Source organism: Trichosurus vulpecula, chromosome 2 (assembly GCF_011100635.1).
Source record: "Trichosurus vulpecula isolate mTriVul1 chromosome 2, mTriVul1.pri, whole genome shotgun sequence".
NCBI lineage: Eukaryota > Metazoa > Chordata > Mammalia > Diprotodontia > Phalangeridae > Trichosurus > Trichosurus vulpecula.
The window spans coordinates 19,934,161-19,954,133 of NC_050574.1; the positions used below are offsets into that span (position 1 = coordinate 19,934,161).

Consider the following 19,973-nt stretch of genomic DNA (forward strand, 5'->3'; position numbering starts at 1 on the left):
ATTTACACAGATAAGCAGAGAGATCTTCCCCTCTTATCTGAACCTCCCATGCCCCTGAGATACTACTATTCCATTCTACTGGTAAGTTAATTTAGCTTAAGGGGACACAGAGGTAAAGGGACTGGCCCAGGGTCCTACAGAAAGGAAGGAAATAAGCATTTATTAAGCACCAACTGTGTGCCAGGCCCCTGCTAAGTGCTTTACATATATGATCTCATTTGAATAGCTCAACAAACCTGGGAGGTTGGTGTGGTTATTTATCCTCACTGAGGTCACACAATGTCAAACTCCAGTGCTCTAAACACTAAGCTAGGCCTCCTCTCAGCTTCAGAGTCATCACAGTAATGCTAAAAGCTAGTATTTATATAATGCCCACTATGCGCCAGGCTCCGTGCTCATAATCACCCTTTGAGGTGGGGGGCGGGGGGGGGGGGGTCAATCACCTTGCCCAGAGTCACAGAGCTAGTAGGTATCAGAAGCGGGACCTAGATCCGGGTCTTCTGGACCTTCAAGGACCTAAGCAGCACACTGCGCTTGAAGTCAGAAGACCTGAGTTCAAATCCAGTCTCAGACACATACAGGCTGTGTGACCCTGGGTAAATAATTTACCTTCCATCAACCTCCATTTCCTCATCTGTAAAAGGGAATGATGGGAGCACCTTCCTCCCAATGCTGCGACGATTATATTTGTAAAGCACTGAATAAATGCTGGTTGTCATTCTGTCTCCACGGCTGGCTCTCGCTAGCCACCCCACCACAGGGTCTTCTCGGGACAGGCGGAGAAGCTGGCACCAATTTTTAAATCAGCTTATTAACGGCTTCTTCTTCAGTCCAGTATCCCCAGAGTTACCCCTATCTGTAGGTCAGCGACGAGGATGATAATCGCAGTGAGAACAGCTAGCGTTTACCTAGTTCTTTGGGGTTAGCAAAGCCCCTTCCGTATGTTATCCCATTTCAATTTTTTAAAAAAAATTTTTCCCCATTTTTATCAGGTTAAATTAATGTCTGTACAGTGGTTTGCAGACTTTGTCTTTTAAGAGTAGGGACCGTCTTGTTCTTTATTTTTTGTCTTTACGAGGCCTTGGCACGTAGTAGGTGCTTTATAATTACCTGTTAAATGATAGATTAAATAAACTGAAACTGAAAAAGCCCTGAAGAGTCTCTTTCCAGCTCCCACAGACTGAGTCTGACAGGCTGTTGGAGAGAGATCTTCACTGCTCTCCAAGCCATCGGCAGATACACCCACAGTGTACTGCCCACAAAATGGCCCAGGTGATAACGTAATGCTCCGTTCGCTGGCCTGAAGGGGAGTCTGAGGCCAGAACCATCCTCTAGACGGGTTCTTTGGCTGTGAAGAGGAAGCAGGAAGCAAGAAAGGAACTCAACGCATGTGTGGCCAACATGATCCGACTGGCTGCCCACCCATGGTGCCCTCCCCAGTAACACTACTTCCTGCTGGAGTAACACACAAGTCAGTCACCCCCAATGCTCACTAGGTAACAACTGTGCTCCCCAAGAACACACCTAATCATGGACCATATAGCTTTCAACCACTGGCTGCACAGTCAATGGCCCTGGGTTCAAATTCTTCACGCTTTTTATATTTACTACTTGTGTGACTTTGGGCAAACTCCAAAAGGCATTGCCCTCTCACGTCTGAGACCCTCGTGTTCAAATCCTGTTGCTGATACCATCCGAGGAGCTTCCTAAGGGGGTGCCTTCTCACAAGTCAGAGGAAGGCCTGGGTTCAAATCTTAGCTTTCTTTGCTTTTCTTTGTATGCCCAGTGGTTAGTGCAGTGCTGAAACAAGGCTCGTTGATCCACTGACCTCTTACTAGCCCCGACTCGCCATCTGCCTCCTAAGTGAGAAGGCACTCAGAGAAGCCCAGCCCCCTCCTTTTACAGATGGAGAAACTGAGACCCAGAGAAATGAAGCTGCTTGTCCAAAGTCGTACAAGTAACAGCTAGACTGCTGAAACCCTGACAGAAGGAGCCCTGGTGGACGCTTCCCTTGTCTCAACCAAAATCCTTCCCAAAGTGACTCCTAGAAACTCCAAACATGCGCCTTCCAAAGAAAGCCCCAGTGGGCACCGATGAACTTCCAACCTTTACTGGGCTCCAAGGGTCAGCCTTTTTACCCGTGGATGGAGCCAACAGTCCTCTGTCCTACTTATTATCTCAGGATCACGTTTTCTTCTTCTCTCCAGGCCAGTCCCCTACCAGCAAGAGGGGGCTCGCTCTAGCTGACATCAATCACCCAGAATCTTTAGAGCTGGAAGGCACATTAGAGGCCATCTAGGCTAACCCCTTCCTTTTACAGATAAGGAAACCAAGTCGCTAAGAGCTTAAATGGCTTTGCCAATGTTAAAGCAAACTTGATTCAACTGGTACTTGGCACAAAGCCTGGTATACAGCAGGCCCTTAGCAAATGCTGACTGATTGATGGAAAACTTCCTGAGGGCAGGGAATATCTCTCTCTTTTTTTTTTTTTAAATCTTTGCATCCTCAAAGCCTGCTTAATACATGTTGGCTGAATTTAACGATATAATCAGATCCGATCAATGGAGAAAACTTTCCAATGCAAACACGTAACGAGAGTGAGCATTCTTCTACAGTCCTAAGTCACCTGCCGTGCTCACATAATAACCATGCCACCAGATAACATCTATGCAGCACTTCAAGGTTTGAAGGTCACTTTACACGTGTAATTTTGTTCAATCCTCACAACATCCCTGGGAGGTTGGCGCCATCACGATTCCCATTTTACAGGTGAGGAAGTAGAGGTGAGGGGGTGACTTATAGCTAGTAAGTGTCTGAGGCTGGATTTGAACTCAGGACTTCACGCTTCCAAGTCTAGTGCTCTGTGTACTACGGTGCCACCTGGCTGCTTCACAACAACCCCCCTGCCTAGGAAAGGCTTTGGCTTGTCTGCTCCTGATCCCGTCTACGGCTTCTTCGTACACAGCTGACTGCACATGGGGTCTCCCCCATCAGACTGGGAGCTCCTTGAAAGCCGGGACTGTCTTCTGTCTGTGTTTCCCCAGCCCATAACACAGTGGCACACAGTAGGTGCTTAATAAATGCTTAATGACTGACTGAGCCAGGGAAGTGGGGCATTGCTTTCATGCCCACTTTGCAGACGAGCCAGGGTATTTAAGTGACTTGTCCAGAGTCACAGAGCTAGGCCGCTTCCCAACCCTAGGCCCATCCTGCCTCTTTCCACGGTGCCGTGCAGACTTTCATGGCAGACACCACATACAATCTGCATGGATGGCCCAAGAGTTCGACTGCTTTTCTCATTTTTCTCCGTTAACGATTTCCATTCTCAAACTGCCAACCGAGATTTTTCATTTGCCCAATGACCATGGGGCACCAGCCTGCCCGGAGGCAGAGGAGCACCAGTGAGAACACTTAACGGTGTCTTAGCATCATTCCACAGAGGAATCCCCCGGCCCCCGAAACAAACGAAAGGCTAGTGGCCTACCTGCCTGGCACCAGCGTGGGCCGCTCCAGGATCTGGCACCAGTCCTCTCAGTCTCCGGCTCTGACTTGGGTGTGGACAACCCTGAGGGAATAAAGAAAAAGCCAGATGTGAGATCTGATGCCATGGGACGGTTGGGGGAGGGGGGAGGGGACACATCCATTTTAAACACCTGAAGCATCATTGACTAAAACCACAGGTAGGGCATCAGAGAGAAATCCTGCCCCTAAAACCCCGGGCTTCCCTTTCAGAAGAGGGCCTTGGACTTGGCAATTAGAGAGTGCTGCGTTCTAATTCTGCCTCATATACTGACAGGCCCTACGGGGATACTATCTGTAACATTTGCCTATGGCGGTGGTGTTGGGGGGGATCAAGGTCAAATGAAATAAGTCATTTTTAGCAACTGGAAGGGACCTCAGACATCTGGTCCAACCCCCTAGGGGTGAAGTCACTTCCCCAAACTAAATACAACCATCCACCCCGATATCCTGCCATCCCCCCCACCGTGGCCCAGTCTTCGAGTCCCAGGCACCTCATCACACCAACGCTGCCACGGCTCCTGGAGGAGTGGCTATCAGTCCACTGGCCCATGGCTCTGATAACCACCCCTGTGGCTCTCCAGACCAGAACACCCCTCCCCCATCCAAACAAAATCTCCTCCATTCAGCCCTGGGCCTGGGGTCAGTCAGAGCTGAGGTCAAATCTGGCCTCAGACTCGAGCCTCTGCGTGCCTCAGTGTCCTCACCTGTGAAATGGGGCACTAACCTCGAAGGGCTGTGCGAGGCTCAGATGAGATAATGTTTGTAAAGAGCCCAGCGGGGCAGGCACCATACAAATGTCGGGTCTAGTCTGGCGCCCAGCCTACAATAAGCAGGATGTAAATGTTAGCCATGTATCACCTGGGTTATTATAATAATGTTATGATTCTTGTCAATGGTGCCTAGGGCCTGGCAGACGGTGAGTGCCATAGCTATTCACTGTTACTACTACGAATGGTGCCCAGCACACGCAAGGGGAGGAGGGAGCGCCTTCCCAGCACGGGCAGAGGCTGAGGACCAGGGCTGATGTGTGAGAAGGAGCAAACCAGCAGGTCTGGTTGGACCCTGGAGCAGGGAGGGAAGCCATGCATGCCTGAGGGGACTGAAAAGGTGGGAGGGACCCAGGTGGGGAGGGGCTTTCAAAGGTCAGACTCGGGGTCACTCTGGCATCTGAGTGGACAGAATGGAATGAGGAGAGACTGGAGGCAGGGAGGAGGCCGGTGCAATAGTCTGGGCAGAGGCGATGAAGGCCTGAACCAAGGGGGTGGCTATGTGAGTATGAGAAGGGTGCGGAGAAGAGATGTGCCATGGAGGTAGAAGCAGCAAAATCTGGATGACGACGACATGGATATGTGGAGGGAATGAGGGCATGGGAGCACCAGTTTTTAACCTGACCGTAATTACCCAGCAACCCCCTCTAACTTAGCCGCTGAGTCCTGGGGAATGCCTGGAAGTGTATTATGTGTCGGGATCCGAACCCAGATCTTCTTGGCTCCAAGGCCAGTCCTCTGTCCATTCTACCCTGCTCCCCATTATCAGATCTTTGCTTAAGGCTTACCCCGCCGATCATCACCAGGGAGGCCCAGACACCTCGTCTGACCTTCATTTTACAGAAGCCCCGAGCGGTTTGGGGACTTACGGGATCACAGACTTAAAGCTGTAAGTGGCTTTTGAGTCCAGCCCTCTGGTTTCACAGAAGAAGAGACGGAGATGCAGAGGCAACCTGATCTGCCCGGGGTCACTCGGCTAATAAGGGTCTGAAAGTGAGATCTGAACCCAGGTTCAAATTGAAAGGCAGCACTGATTGCCCTGTGACCTTCGGAGATCTGCACTACCAGAGGGTACTTGAAAAAACAACCCACAAACCAAACCAAAACCAAAACCTCGCTTATCCTTGGGTCCAAATCATTAAAAATAGGCAGGGCAGCTTGCCATGCCCCCCCCCACCTCCAGGCTCCCACGTGACTGGAGGCAACGGTGGAGGGTGGGGGGCCCACACACGGGGGTGCTCCGAGGCAGGGGACCATCCAGCCTGGCAAGCCAGCTGCCCTCCCAGGGACTCGCAGTGACCCTAGAACAGGCGAGCCATTGTTTGCCCCACAAAGGCTGGGAAAGGGTAACATTCAAGATGCGGAACAAGGTGACCTATTTATAAAACCTCCTTTCACCTGAAGATCAAATAACATCCTCCCGCCCCCACCCCTCCTCCTCCTCCGCTTTCAGCCCCTACCCCCGGGGCTCCTCCTCCCTCCCCCCCCATGCTGGCACAGGCAGCCCAGGATCCTGCAAGTGAAGCACCGTAGTAGTGTTCTCTGATTACTACAACTCCCCACCCCCACCCCCCAGCCCAGGAGAGAGAGGCTGGGAGCTGGTCAGCTCCCAAGGAACCAAGGCGCTCATGCTCTCTGTGTCTCTGTGTCTGTCTCTCTGTGCCTCTGTCTCCTCTCTCTTTGTCTCTGTCTCTGTCTCTCCTCTCTCCCTGTCTCCCTCTCTGTCCCTCTCTTTTTCTACCCAGACGTCAAAATAAGCTTCCTAAGGCACAGGTGTATAATCGGGGTATCGTTCTGCGGCTGGAAAGTCAACCCCCTCCATGGCATATTGATGCCCATAAAGGTGAAGCAACTTGTTCAAATCCAAGCGGGCGGTAAAAATGGCAAAGCTGGGAATCCTCAGTGGCTCCCTATTGCCTCTAGATACAACACAAAGATGCAAATTCCTCCCTCTGGCATCTAAAGGCCCCCTCCATCTGACTCCCGTCTTGCCAGACTTCCTTCACATTTTCCCCTTTATGAACTTCCCAGCCCCAAGACCTCTTCCTCCTGCGCGTCTGCCTGCGTACCTGTCTCTCCCCCAACACCACGCTGATCTCCCTTTCTCCTCACTTTTGCCTCTTAGAATCCCAGCAGCTTGGTGGCCCAGTGGACAGAACCCTGGGTTTGGAGTCAGAAAAGACCTGAGTTCAAATCCAAACCCAGACAATTAACAGCTGTAGAACCAAGTCACTTTACCTCTGAATAACCTCCCAGGGTTGTTGGATCCAATGAGATAATAGATGTAACATGCTTTGCAAACCTTAAAGCCTAGAGAGGTTTAAGCCGTTATTAAGCGCCATGAATCCAGAGACAGTTTTGGTTGCTGTCTCTGTATTATCGGTGCCGAGCACATTACCTAGAGCTCCATAAACGCTTCTGGACTGAACCAAATCCAGACCTCCACTCGTGTGCTGCGTTTCACATAAAGCCAGTCCTCCTCACCCCTAGGGAGGCTATTTATTAACCCACCCAAAAGTCACATGGACAGGGGTGGGGAACCTGCAGCCTCGAGGCCGCATGTGGCCCTCCAGGTCCTCAAGTGCGGCCCACACCCCTGCGGCCGCAGGTTCCCCACCCCTGCTTAAGACCCAGGGCTGTTTTTCCTTTTGCCTTTGTCCCTTTGGTCCCCGGTACATAGAAGACAGAATGCCAAGGAGAGGTGCAAACGCCCTCCTAAGTCCCCGTGACATTAGCTGGGTCAGGTGCTTAGGAATGCCTTCTGCCCACGAATGACCGGAATGAGCCTTCTGCTCTGACCCTCAGGAAGTTCAGTTCAATTAATCATTTGCTGGAATGAGTTCAGAAAGCTTGTCCTGCTGGGGGGTGGGGGTGGGGGCGCCAGTAAAAGCACCAACAGTCCCTAAGCTGTCCCCTTTGACCTTAAAGGGCACAAACACACCTGCCTTCCACCTCCAGAAGGCCCCAAATGACTCATCAACAGCGTTCAGAAAACCACACAATCAGTTAGAGCCGTGGTCCCCTGGGAAATCGGGCCTGTATTCATTTAGATACAAAAAATTAAAAGTGAAAAAAATAAAAGTTACTGACTGTACCAGCCATCAGCACCATGGGCACCTCATTCTGTCTTTGTGGCCAGATGTTCCTCTCCTTGAGAAAGCCCACTTCTTAGAAGCGGGATAGACAGTCGCTCTATAAACATTTATTAAGCACTGACTATATGCCAGGCATGATGCTAAATGCTGGATAGAGAGCCGATGCTGTCCTCGAATGTTAACCTGACAACCTCACAAACGAGACTAAACACACTGGCCAGCCACTGAATGACACTAAGGGATTCCATTTCAGAAGACCATGGAAAAAAGTACTGGGTTCAAATACTGGCTCTCTCTCTGACCCTATATGTGACCTTGATCAAATAATTTCAACTCTATGCCTCTCAGTTTTCCTCATTCATAAAGGGAGAGCTTTGGACCAGAAGACCCCTGCAGTCCCTTATACCTCTAAATAACTTAACCTCTTCATGTCAGTCTTCCTTCCGTTACGCTGAGAGATTTGGACTATTTGAGTTTCGTGACGTTGAGCAGATCACCCTTCTGGGCCTCAACGTCCTCCTCAGGAAAATGAAGGGAGTGGACTGGGTGACCTCCAAGGTCCTTTCCAGGTCTCAGCGTAGGACTCCATCGACGAGCCCTGCCTTATGGGCTGAGTGTTCATGGAGTTTTAAAAAGCTCCCAGCATTCTGCCCCTGCAATGGTGCCTCCTCGCAGAGAGCCATTAAGTCCTGCTTCCTGCCTCTTCCTTCCTGAAAAGTCCCAGAGTAGAAATACCATCTATATACCTTGGCCTAGAGAAAGCTCACCAATGGCTTGAGCAACAAGCGCCTCCCACCATCAGGCATACAGGCGACTGCTCTCAACCTGGGGCAGCTAGGCAGTGCAGTGGACAGAGCACTGGTCCTGGAGTCAGGACGACCCAAGTTCAAATCCTACCTCAGACACTTACTAGCTATGTGACCCCAGGCAAGTCACTTAACCCCAATGCCTCAAAAAAAAAAAGTCAAAGGAAGGGAGTTAGATCAGCCAAACTCTAAGGTTTGTTAAACATAAAGACAATGTGATAGATAAATTGCCATTGCCAAAAGATCTGGGTTCAAGGTCAAGCACTGTAAAAGCCTCCTAACTGATCTCCATGTCTCATGCCTGTCCCGACTCTAGTCCATCCTGCACAGTGATGCCAAAGTTATTTTCCTTAGGTACAGATCTGATCATGTTGCTTCCCTACTTGCTTCTAGAACAAAATCTCTGTTGAGCCTTTAAAGCCCTTCACAACCTGGACCGAGTCTATCTTTCCAGCTTCAACGGATGTAATTCCTCTTCCTCCCAAACCTTACAATCCAACAGAACCGGCCTTTTCTCTGTTTCTCGTACAAGTATGACCTTCATCTCCCACCTCTGCATCTTTGCACAGGGCTTGACTGCAGTCCTTCTCTGCCTCTGCTCCACTGAGTCCTTCTCTACCGTTAAGATGCAGAAAGTCTTTCATGATCCTCAATCCCCTTCCCTTCCCCCAACTGCTGGTGCCCCCCCATATGCTTAATGACTTGGTCTGTAGTAATTTAGATTTATTCTATATGTATTTTTAGATGTGCTGTCTCCCCCTATTAGAATGCAATCAGTACGAAGGCAGCAAGGGCATCATTCTTTGTACTTGGATTCCCAGGGCCTAGTGCACAGTTAATTAATTGATTAATGCTCATTGATCATTGGTGGATCTCCTCATTTCTGTTTCCCACTCATCTCCAGTGATTTTACCTGGAAGTGCCCCAAGGCTAAAGCGCCGGTGACTCATATCTGTCCCCACGAGCGCCACTGAGCCCAGACTTCTATTAGGCTCCATCACCACCTCCATCCAAGTTCCTTTAATCAGGGTTTAGTAAATGGCAGCTTGTTGTGTTTGTCCTTTGTTCTCGAAGAGGACCATGACCTCAGGGAATGAAGACATGACTTGCGGTTGACTGTGATTTGAGCAAGGGAGGGCTGGGCAAGGTCACCAGCCTCCCTTTCTCCTCCAGAACCATCTGGGTCCAGTGACCAGAAATTCATCAGGATGACTGGAGATGGCCCAGGATGGGTTCTCACTTTGAGTGAGGCAACCCCCATTCGGTGAATAGGCCTCTTTAAGAAATGAGTCGAGATGGCCCCTTTAATAAAAAAAAAAACTCAAACTGGGAGGGGAAGACCCTCAGCATTGCTGTTCCAAAGAGAAAGTTACTACTGCCATTCGCTGAGCCAGGAGGGCCCGAAAAAAGGGCAGATTCCCAGGTGAGGTGCTATGCCTCCGACTGAAAGGCAGCGGACAAGTGAATTTTAGAATTAGAGATAACTCAATCTACTGCCTTTTGGGGTGTGTGTGTGTGTGTGTGTGTGTGTTCATAGTCCACCAGCAGTGGCTATCACAAGGGTGTCAACTGAAAAGCAGAGCCTCTTTAAAAAGAACAAGAAACCGCTCCTGGCCAGACAGGAGACAACAAAATCCTTTTACTGAATCATGAGGTTTTAAATGGATATTGGTGGCACACAGTGGGAAAGGCCCCTCCCCGTGTCTGGGTTCTGTATCTGGCTCTGCAGTCTAAGGACTGTGTGACCTTGGGAGGGTCATTTCACATTGCTGGAGACCGGGATCCTTTAGCTACATGGGAAGGTCAAGAGCCTTCCCAATCTGAAAACTTGTTTTTCAGTCATGTCTGACTCTTCGTGACCCATTTCATGGTTTTCCTGGTAGACAGTAGACTGGTTTGCCATCTCCTTCTCCAGCTCATTTTACAGATGAGGAAACTGAGGCAAACAGGGCGAAGTGACTTGCCCAGGGTCACACAGCTAGGAAGTGTCTGACGCCGGATTTGAACTCAGGAAGATGAGTCTTCCTGACTCCAGGCCTAGCGCTCTAAAAAACTAGCATTCTCATAGAGAGAGAGGTAAGGGCTTTCACCTTTGCCAGCATGCATGGTACTTAGAGAAGCAGGACTCTATTTCTTGGGTGCCATAGGAACAGGCTTCCGAGGCAAATCTGGGTATGCTGACTACTCCTCCCCACCTGCCCTCTCTTCCCTGCCCCATTGCCAGCCTTCAAGGCTCAAGTTCAGGTGCCAACTCTTATAGGAGGCCTTGCCTTAGGTTTTCTTCTCCCCCCAGTACTGCTGGTAGTGGGTGATGCCCCCCCCCAAGTTACTTTGTCAGCTAGGTTAGAGGGCTAAGCCTGGAGTCAAGAAGACCTCAGTTCAAATCCAGCCTCAGACCCCTTCCTGGGTGAGTCACTTAACCTTGATCTGCCTCAGTTTCCCCATCTGTTAGACCACATGACCTCTAAAAGGTCTTAAGAGTCTAACTCTATGATCATCCGGCACCAAAGGGAACAAGGAGGCATCTCCGGTCAGAGAAGCAAAGCAGGGGTCTGGTTCTCTATCTGTCCAACGATTTATCGAATCAGATCAAGAGAACCCTATGAGATAGGTAATATTAACCCCTATTTATGGGTGGGAAAACTGAGGTTTGGCCAGAATCAGCCAGCTAGTAAAGCAGTATCTGGGGTAGAATTAGAAGCCAGGTCCTCTGACTTCCAAGCATCAGAAGATGCCGGCTGGGACAAATATTCAGCGTTTATCCCTTCCTCAGCAGGAAAGGGATTTTAGAAGTCACACTGGCCCAGAGAGATCCCAAAGGGCCCTCCCCCTACATGAGCACTGGCAAAATGCATCCCAAGGAAGGACCCTTCTGTGCTGAGCAAAGACTCTCACATTTCGAGGCAACCCTTGCAAGCTTGAGAGCTGGGTACAAGGGGAGCCCTCGCCATCCAAGACTGCCCGAGGGCCGGCCATGCGGCTCAATTCACGGTGCTGGGTGTACATGGGGGGTGGTGTCACAAGTCGGAGCAGGACAAGTGCCTACGGTACAACCCCGCCCAGCAACCTTCATCCCAGAGTCGGCATCCCGAGGGTGTAGGGATGGCCGAGGGACTGGATGAGGACCGCAGGCAGCTGCCAGCCGTCACCTTCATCTTTGAGGTCCCTGTTATGACAGAGGTGCACAGTCAGCAGCATTCCCAGGTGGTAAACCTAAAAGCCTTCTAGAGCCCAATTACTGTGTTCTATGTCACCAGGAAAGGCAAAGAGATGAAAAGGTCCGGAGTGGTGGGTTCGGCGGGGAGAGCCGCGTCCAGAATACCTGTATGCCTGTATGCCCTCTAACATCTCCAGGGTACAGCCCTTGCCAGGGCCAGGGGCCGGGGGAGGAAATAACCCAAAAGTCCAACAGCGAGGACCAGAGATCAGGGAGAAGGCAAGAGCTGGTGGAACAATGGACCCTTCACTGACCTGTGAATGCGACCCTTGTGGAACCGAGATGGGATCGGCAGAAACATACGCCCCTTTCTCAATTCTCCAGCTCGCTACCAAAAAACCAAAAATCAACATTCCAAAGCCATTCCAAATGGCAAGGTTCTTCTTTCCAGAGGGCAGCTGGGGAGGACAGATCGAGAAGGCGAATACTCTGAGTTCTCATCTCCATATATCCATCATGGTACAAAGAGCACAGGTTTGGGAGTCAGAGGGCACAGGTTTGAATCCTGCCTCTGAAATTGGCTATCTTTGGCAAGCACCTCCTTCGTCAAATGACTAGATGGCCTCTTGGGTCCCTTCTAGAGAAGGATCTATGATCCTATGACTTTCCTGGGCCTCAGTTTCCCTCTCCATCGCTAGGTCTAAGATCTTATGACTCACGTGGTGATTAGAAAAAGAACTCACAAGGAGAGCCCAAGATACCCCCAGTTCACACACAGTTTGACACAATATCTCTAGCTCCGAATGGTCCATCAGTTTTCTAGGAAAATCACAACCTGGCCACAATCCAGCCCCCGTAGGCACTCACTAGCTGGGTGACCCTAAACGAGCGACCTCCCCTCCCCTCCTGGCCCCCAACAACTGCTCCCGACTCCTCTGGAAGCACACAGAAGGAGCCCCCCGGGGAGGTCCTCACAATTGGGACAATCGCTGCTGGGCTGTGCCTGGCAGGGCAGGACGCTGACGGGCCCGGCTCTCTCTGGGGGACACAAAGGCCCACACAAAAGGACCATTCAGGCCTTCACAGCCGTCACCCGCTGGGAGTGCTCCTTCCCACTCCATGGGAGGAGATTAGCGCACCAGCACGGTGGGCCACAGAAACGGAAAAGCCTTCGGCCTTCCCCCACCTACAATGCCAGCTCTGCCCCCCTTCCCCCTAGAAAAGCAATTTTTAAAAATCATCTTTTTTAAAGGGCTGCCTTCGAATTTAGGGGTCTCCAGAGGTGCTGGGCTCTCCTCCTTTCAAACCTAGAAGCACAGTGAGGAAGGAGGGCGGGATGGAGAGATGGGAGAAGCAGGGCTAAGTCTCAGCCCTGCCACTGTGTGCACAGGGGGCGGAGAGTTTCATTTTTCTGGAAAAACTGTCAAGCTGGAAAAAAACCAAAGCAGGATCGGAGGGTGGTCTTTTTTTAAAATATATTTTCATAACTGGATTTCAATATAATTGTACGTATTCTATTTTATGCCTTTAGAAACATCAATGAACGTTTATTAAGTGCCTACTGTGTGCTACTGAGCTAAAAGTGAGGGATTGCCATTGGGATAGTCACTGCCCTAGTTAGAGGAGCTTATAGTCTCATGGAAGAGACAAGAAACAAATATTTACAAACAGGATAAATATACATAAGGATAAATACAGGATATATAAATATACAGGATAATTAGGGAATAATTAACAGAAGGAAGGGGCAGCTAGGCGGCTCAGTGGATGACCCGGAGACAGGAATATTCATCTTTCTGACTCCAAATCTGGCCTCGCTTCCTAACTGTGTGACCCTGGGCAAGTCACTTCACCCTGTTTGCCTCAGTTTCCTCATCTGTAAAAGGAGCTGGAGAAGGAAATGGCAAACTACTCCGGTATCTTTGCCGAGAAAACCCCAAATGGGGTCACAAATAGTTAGACATGACTGAAAAATGTCTGAACTGAAGAGAGAGAAGGCACTAGAATTAAGAGGGGGTGGGAAAGGCTTCCTGTAGAAGATGGGGTTTTAGTGAAAAGGGGGTCCATAGGCTTCCCCAGACTGCTAAAGGGGATCTATGACCCAGTGGTACCAGACAGATTCTTCTGCCTCACTTTTCTTAGTATCCTCAGCACAGTGTCTGTCTGGCATACAGTAGGTGCTTAATAAATGCTAGTTGACTGCCTGATTGAAACCCATGATCAATTAAACAGCCAATAAGTATTTCTCAAGACACTGTGTTGGGGATACAAAAAGAATGACACAATCCCTGCCCTCAAGGATCTTACACACTCTGCAGGGCTGCTGGTGGAGAGGACCTTGAACAGGAAAATGTACAGGAAATGTCAATCCAAGGTGGTTTGGGGAAGGAGGGGGGAGCAGGATGATAAAATGTTTTGTGTAGAAGGTGGTGTCTGAAGGAAAAGGAGGAGACTCAAAGGCAGAAGAGATGATGCTGGACTTGGGAACCCGATGTCCTGGGTTCAAATCTCACTTCAGATACCTGCACTGGGAAAGTTAATCTTTCCAAACCTCAGCTTCCCCATCTGTGAAATGGCACAATGATAATTCTCTGTTCCAGTGCTATTTGTGACATACACGGGAAGTCGTTTTGTGAACCTAAAAGTGGAAGCTACTATATTATTTATCTGTGAGAGGCCTTGTCAGGGTGAACTCTTTTTGATGACCCTGAGGGAGGACACATGGACTGGAGTGGCAGGGGACAGGCAGGTGCGGATGGGCTGTGCTGAGAGGGGAGTGCCAGGCGCTGACGAATCTGGGCGCTGAGACTCAAGTGCTTTGGAAGATCTCACATACTGTGGAAAACAGGAGACTTCCATCCCTGCTGGTGGAAGGCCCTGGATGGCCAGGATGGTTTGGTTTTGACTCTGTGTACCTAGCATAGCGCCGGGCACATTAAGGCTCATTGAACTCCATGAAGAGGACGGACCCCCCCCTACCCAAACCCCTTCCCAACAATCTGACCTGCCCCACTCTGCCGTTCTTCCTTATGGACCCTGGGAACTGAGCCGTGAGGGAGAGGGGGCAGGGACTGCGACATCTGGGAACCATCATCTCAGTATACGGCTCGTTCTATGATGCCAGTGGGTCAAGTCAGGCGTAGAGATGGGAGAGAAGGAGGCATGCCCTGAATACATCTGCCACAAGGCTGAAGATCATGAGGTCACAGAGCTAACAGGACATCTAATCAAGTCGCCTCCCATTTTAGAGGCCCAAGGGAGTGAAGTGGCTTAAGACTATAGATTTAGGGCTGGAAAGGCTCAAAGGTCAGCTGGTCCGAACCCCTCATTTTAACAATGAGCAAAGTGAGATCCAGGAGACTCAAGAAGATTTGCCCATGGTCACAAAGGCTGTGAGTGTGAGGGGCCTGGAGCCAATGTACCCTTTAAGGATGAGCATTACCCCATCATGAAAGTCCCCCTGACCAGGGCCCAGCATCGAGAGACACATGCCCGGGAATGAGCTTCTTGGAATCTCCAAGTCACAAGAGAACCCAAGGGCCATGTAGATCAACTTGTGTCTGAAGAGGAACTGGGCTCGTCTGGGCAAGGTCCAAGTTGGGGGAGGAAAGGGACGAGTCACCAAGGAGGAAAATGAAGAGACTGGCCACGGCGAGAGCGACCAGAAACAAAGGCCCAGGTAAGCCGACGGCCCAAGGGAGGAGGCTAACTCTGAGGTTGGCGCCCTGGTCTCCGGCGCTGCAGGCGCCCAAACTGTGGGCCAGGCTGGGTCATGCTGGTCACAGATACAGATCAGGGTTAGCGATCTCCATCCATCCAGCACACGCCTCCGCATAGCCGGCCTGTGACATCACACGGGCCACATTTAGAAAGGTATTTCCTCCACAAGTTTAACTTTCCATAAAATTAAAAACAGCAAAATGTTTACCTTTGCAATAAAAAAAAAAAGGCGGTGCAGGCCATATGAATCCACTCCCTGCTCCCTGGCAAGCCTGGCCCCAATGCCTGGCCCTGGGGCCTAGATTGCTCCCAGACTACAAAGATACAGGCAGGGTTGAAAACTCTCAACAGCATCCCCCTCCCCTCTTCACGTTCTCCTGAGCGGCACCAGGGATGGATTTCATTTCTGGGGACCTCTCGAGTGACCAGAACAAAGGTGGGCCCATGCGCTGAAGGCAGCACCAGCTCGTACCTCGTGCCCTTTGCCCCCTCCTCCTTCATCCAATCACCGTGCCCACTGCACATTTCTGACGCTGCCCAGTTTCCATTCCCGTATCAAAAGTGACTTTTCTGCTGAGCGGGGAGATCTGCCAACAAAACAAGCCATGGGGACTGAGGCTTGGAGTAACAAAAACCCTTTCCCCTCCAAACGTGCTCACAATGAATCACCGGAGCCTAATGGGAGCAGCAGCTGTGGATGGCAAAAGGCTCCTAGGAGAAAGATGTGTGTACGTCACAGGCCAGGCCTTCCCTCTCCTCTGTCCTCAGCCAACCCAACCTGACCTTCGAGGAGCCATGGGGAGAGAGGGAGGCAGGGAGGGAAAGAGGGGAAGGAGAGAGAGAAGGATGGAGGGAGGAAGGGAAAGAAAGGAAGGAAGGAGAGAGAGAAGGATGGAGGAAGGAAGGAGAGAGAGAAGGATGGAGGGAGGGAGGGAAAAAGAGGAAGGGAAAAAGCATTTATCAAGTGTGTGCCAGGATATGTGCTTTACAAAAAAAATGATGATGATGAGGGCTCTTCTATTTATCCATCTACCCATCCCTCTGTCTAACCATCTATCTATCCATCTATCTATCTATCTGTCCAACTATCTATTCATCCGTCTATCCATCTCTCTCTATATCTCTCCATCCCTCCATCTATCTATCTCTCCATCCCTCCATCTATCTATCTATCCGTCCATCCGTGTGTCTATCTATTGGTCTATCGGTCTATCTATCCATCCATCCCTCTCTCTATCCCTCTATCCCTCCCTCCCCTCTATCATCCCTTGGCATCTTTCTCCAGTACTACTTTTGACTTTGTCACTACCCTGCTCAAGAACCTTCAGTGAGTCCCCATTCCCTACCTAGAGTTCAGCTCCAAACCTGTCTGCCTCTCTTCATCATAACCTCTTCTGTTCTCTCCTGAGATCTCATTCTCGCCACGCCCTGGCCACTTTAAACTTGTCCTGAAGAACAAGGTTCCTGTTCAGTTATAAGTTGGTAACTGTTGCCAACTCTGAGATGCTGTAAGGGTCTCCACCATTGGAGGAGGCGCCCACCTCAACAAGGTCCCCTGAAATACATCCATGCTAACTTTCTCCGGGCAAATCTCCCATCTCTCCGTGACTCAGTTTTGTCATCTGTAAAATGGGGGTAGGGACTGACTAGCTGAGCTCTGAGGCTAATCTCACCAGCAAATCCCTGGGAAGAATCAATGTGGCAGAGAAGGGACTGTGTCTCAACTGCGGTCAGCGGAGTTGGAGGACCTGGGTTCAAGTCTTGCCTATGTGACATAGTAGGCACTTAATAAATATTGATTGACTGGTCCCATCTTTGAGCCTCATTTATTTTTTTAACATTTAAAAGGAAAAATAAAAAAAAAAGATGGCAGGCCATAGCAAGGCTGGGGGAACAGGGCTCTGGAAGAAAAAGGGCTTTCCCAAGGAAATCTAATTCCTCAGGAAGGCGACTGGACCCGGCTAGTTCCCAGAAAGGGCCTGGGCTGTCCTTGGATCAGCCCTGGCCTCTGCCTGAAGCAGGCCGAGGCAAAAGGGGCCTTGGTTACCACAGAAAGAAAAACAAACACCACACACACACACACACACACACACACACACACACACACACACACACACACGCCCCGGCACTGCCCAGCTCCGAGAACGCCATCTCTTAGCTGCTGGTAACAATTACAAGGTGATTTTCTTTTCTTTTTTTCAAAATAAAGCCTTACAACAGCACCAAGATTGCAGAACTGACGTCCCTCTAGGAGCAGTCCGTCCTACAAATCCACCCCCGCCACTATTTCCGTCCCCCTCCTCCCCCAGGATCTGGGAAACCAAGCTCCAACCCCATGAAAATAAGACTCAGAAAGGCCTGACTCCGACTCCCCAAAGAAGCCAGAGCAAACAGACACTGGAGTATTGACATTCTCATAAAGTTTGTCAGCCGCTGAATCGATGGCTAAGTAGAAATGTTCCTTCCTTTACAGGAACGGACACCAGTGGGTGGCATACCTCGGAGGCACCTTTGGGGTTCCTGAAAGACTTCACTTTTTCAAGTGGGGTTCACTCAGCACCTGCACAAGTGGGGGGAGACTCCCCGCTGCCACTTTTGCAACCTCCCCATTCTCATCTTTGTGAAAGGAAGAGAAGCTCACCCCGGGGGCAAATTAGCATAAGGAAACTCATTAACACTGCAGTTATGAAACATTTTGGGATGACCAGCCTGGCTGGCTGCCAGAGCTGAGTCCCTCTCTCCACTTCTGCTGCCAAGTCCAATAAACTACAGGGCAACTCCATGCCAACAGGGAAAGAGAAAGAAGCTGGAGAACAGTACTCTGTGTTAGTTGACCAGTTTATAAGCATTTATTAAGTGCCTGCTATATACCAGACACATTGCTAAGGCAGCTGGGGATCCGAAGAAAGCCAAATGCAGTAACAGCTGTCTGGAGGAGCTCACAATCCAACGGATTAATTCTCTAAATTGTATTAATTAGTTCTACCATCGTCCCCCTCCCCGCAAAGTCCAAACATCAAGGGATTGGTCGATCCCCCTCTACTTCTCACCAGGAGACATGGCGCGTGCTCATCTCTTGGGGACACCAACTCCTATGGTACAGAACGATGCCCAAGCAGGGTCTCTTCATACTCACTAAGGGCCCAAAGCTCTCTCTGCTTGGCCAGAGAAAGAGGGAGCCTCCCATGCAAAGAAGGGGAGTCACTTGTGAATGAATTACCATTCCACTTGGGCCCCACAGGCATCGCCTCATTGCATCGGGTTTCAATGAAATCCGAGGGACTCAAAGGTGGGGAGAGGCAGACCGGAGCAAGAAGAATTCTCTCCTCCCCTCTGATGTCTGAGCTGACTATCAGCAGCTCCCCCCCTCCAAAATAATTCTTACAAAAGGGGTGCTGATAGGGAAGTGTGTCTCCCGGAAAGGAAGGGGTTAAACGAGGTCTGGTCATCCTTCTCCAGGAGGGTACCTGCCATCTCTTCTGGGTCACCCCCAAGATCAGTCATTCATTCATTCACTGGGGGCCAGTCTCTCCAGCCCTCTGCTACTGGGGCCAGAGCCGCCTACCTAATTTCCTCTTCCCTTGAACCCATCCATTTTACTTCACACAAATCTGCCAGCCAGCAGCAGCGTCTCAAGTTACCCCCTTGTTCCCCCTCCCCCCCATCTCTACCCAAACAAGCCCCAAGTGGATGAAAGACGCGGAGAGGGAGAAATGGTCCTGCCCTCTCATACCCAGAGAGAGACGGATGAACGAAGGCCTCTCTTTCCCAGGCAGGGAGTTCCAGATGGCTGCCTCGGGGGGAGCCCCGAGCCCCCTAGCAGGCACCTGGGGGAGCAGGCACCGCGGCAGCCCGGGCTCCTAGAAAGTGTCCTTTGGATCTCTGAGCATGAGTCACAGTCCCCAAAGAGCTCCCGCAGGGGCCGAGAGCCCACTCCCTCCCTGCCAAGGGGACGGCGGGCCCACGAGGGATGAGATGCTACCGTCCTTCAAAGGGGAGCGGAATTAAGACTCAGAAGGCAGAATCTGACACTTCCTACAAGTCAAGCCAAGGGGAGCGGCTTCTCCCTCCCTCTTCTCTCTCGTTAATAAGGGTTTCCCTGGCAGAGAGGTCCCAGCAAGGTTGGGCATTGGGGTGGTCTTTTTTTTTAACAAATAAAAACAGCAGCAGCTTGGGAAAAGAGAAGGGCGGGCAGCTGGCGGATGGGTGGGCAAGGGGCCGGGCTGCCAGGGATACAGATGCAGCAGGCCTCGGATGATGCTACTGGGCTCCAGAAGGAGGTGAGGGGTGGGAGGGAGGGATGCAGGAAAAAACCCTACAACCTGAGCCTCAGTAACGGAGCAGAAGGTCCCATGAGGCCGCTAGGTCCTAATGCCACAAAGATGGAGGCCTGGGGGCTTGGGAGGGAGACAGCATCCCACATCCCCCCACTTTTTATTAAGAGAATTTGGTGGGAACTCCCTCCCCCACTTGGTGTTATTATCAGCTGGCTGTCACCCCTGGTTCTACCAGGACAAGGAGGCCCTGGGGTGGAAGAGGCCCCAGAAACCTTGAGGAAGACTCTGAGCTAAGAACCTCATTCTGCCCCCCACCTTTTTTCTTTGCGATTATATATTATAATATTTCACTATTTCTCAAACATTACTCCCTCCCCCAGGCCTTCCCTTATAATAAAGATTTAAAATGAGAAGGAAAAAAGCTCAGCCAAACCAACACGTCAACTGTGTCACTGCCTCTGGTAGCATATGTGACATCTCATACCCATAGACCCCCACCTGCTGGGCATTTACGTATCCAGCCAGCCAATAAACATTTATTAAGTACCTACGATGTGTGCGCTAAGGGCTAGGGATAGAAAAAAAGGCAAAAGACAGACCCTGCCCTCAAGGCAATAAAGAATATAAGG

General features: G+C 50.6%; 1 protein-coding gene across 1 annotated transcript in view; it reads right to left on the bottom strand.

Annotated features, from left to right (window-relative positions):
- SPSB1 (splA/ryanodine receptor domain and SOCS box containing 1) overlaps window positions 1-19,973 on the bottom strand; it is an 82,217-nt gene that overhangs the window by 18,038 nt on the left and 44,206 nt on the right. Inside the window, exon 2 of the mRNA XM_036743094.1 lies at window positions 3,485-3,565. The gene's annotated coding sequence lies outside the window, so the exon portion shown is untranslated. The remainder of the gene's footprint in view (window positions 1-3,484; window positions 3,566-19,973) is intronic.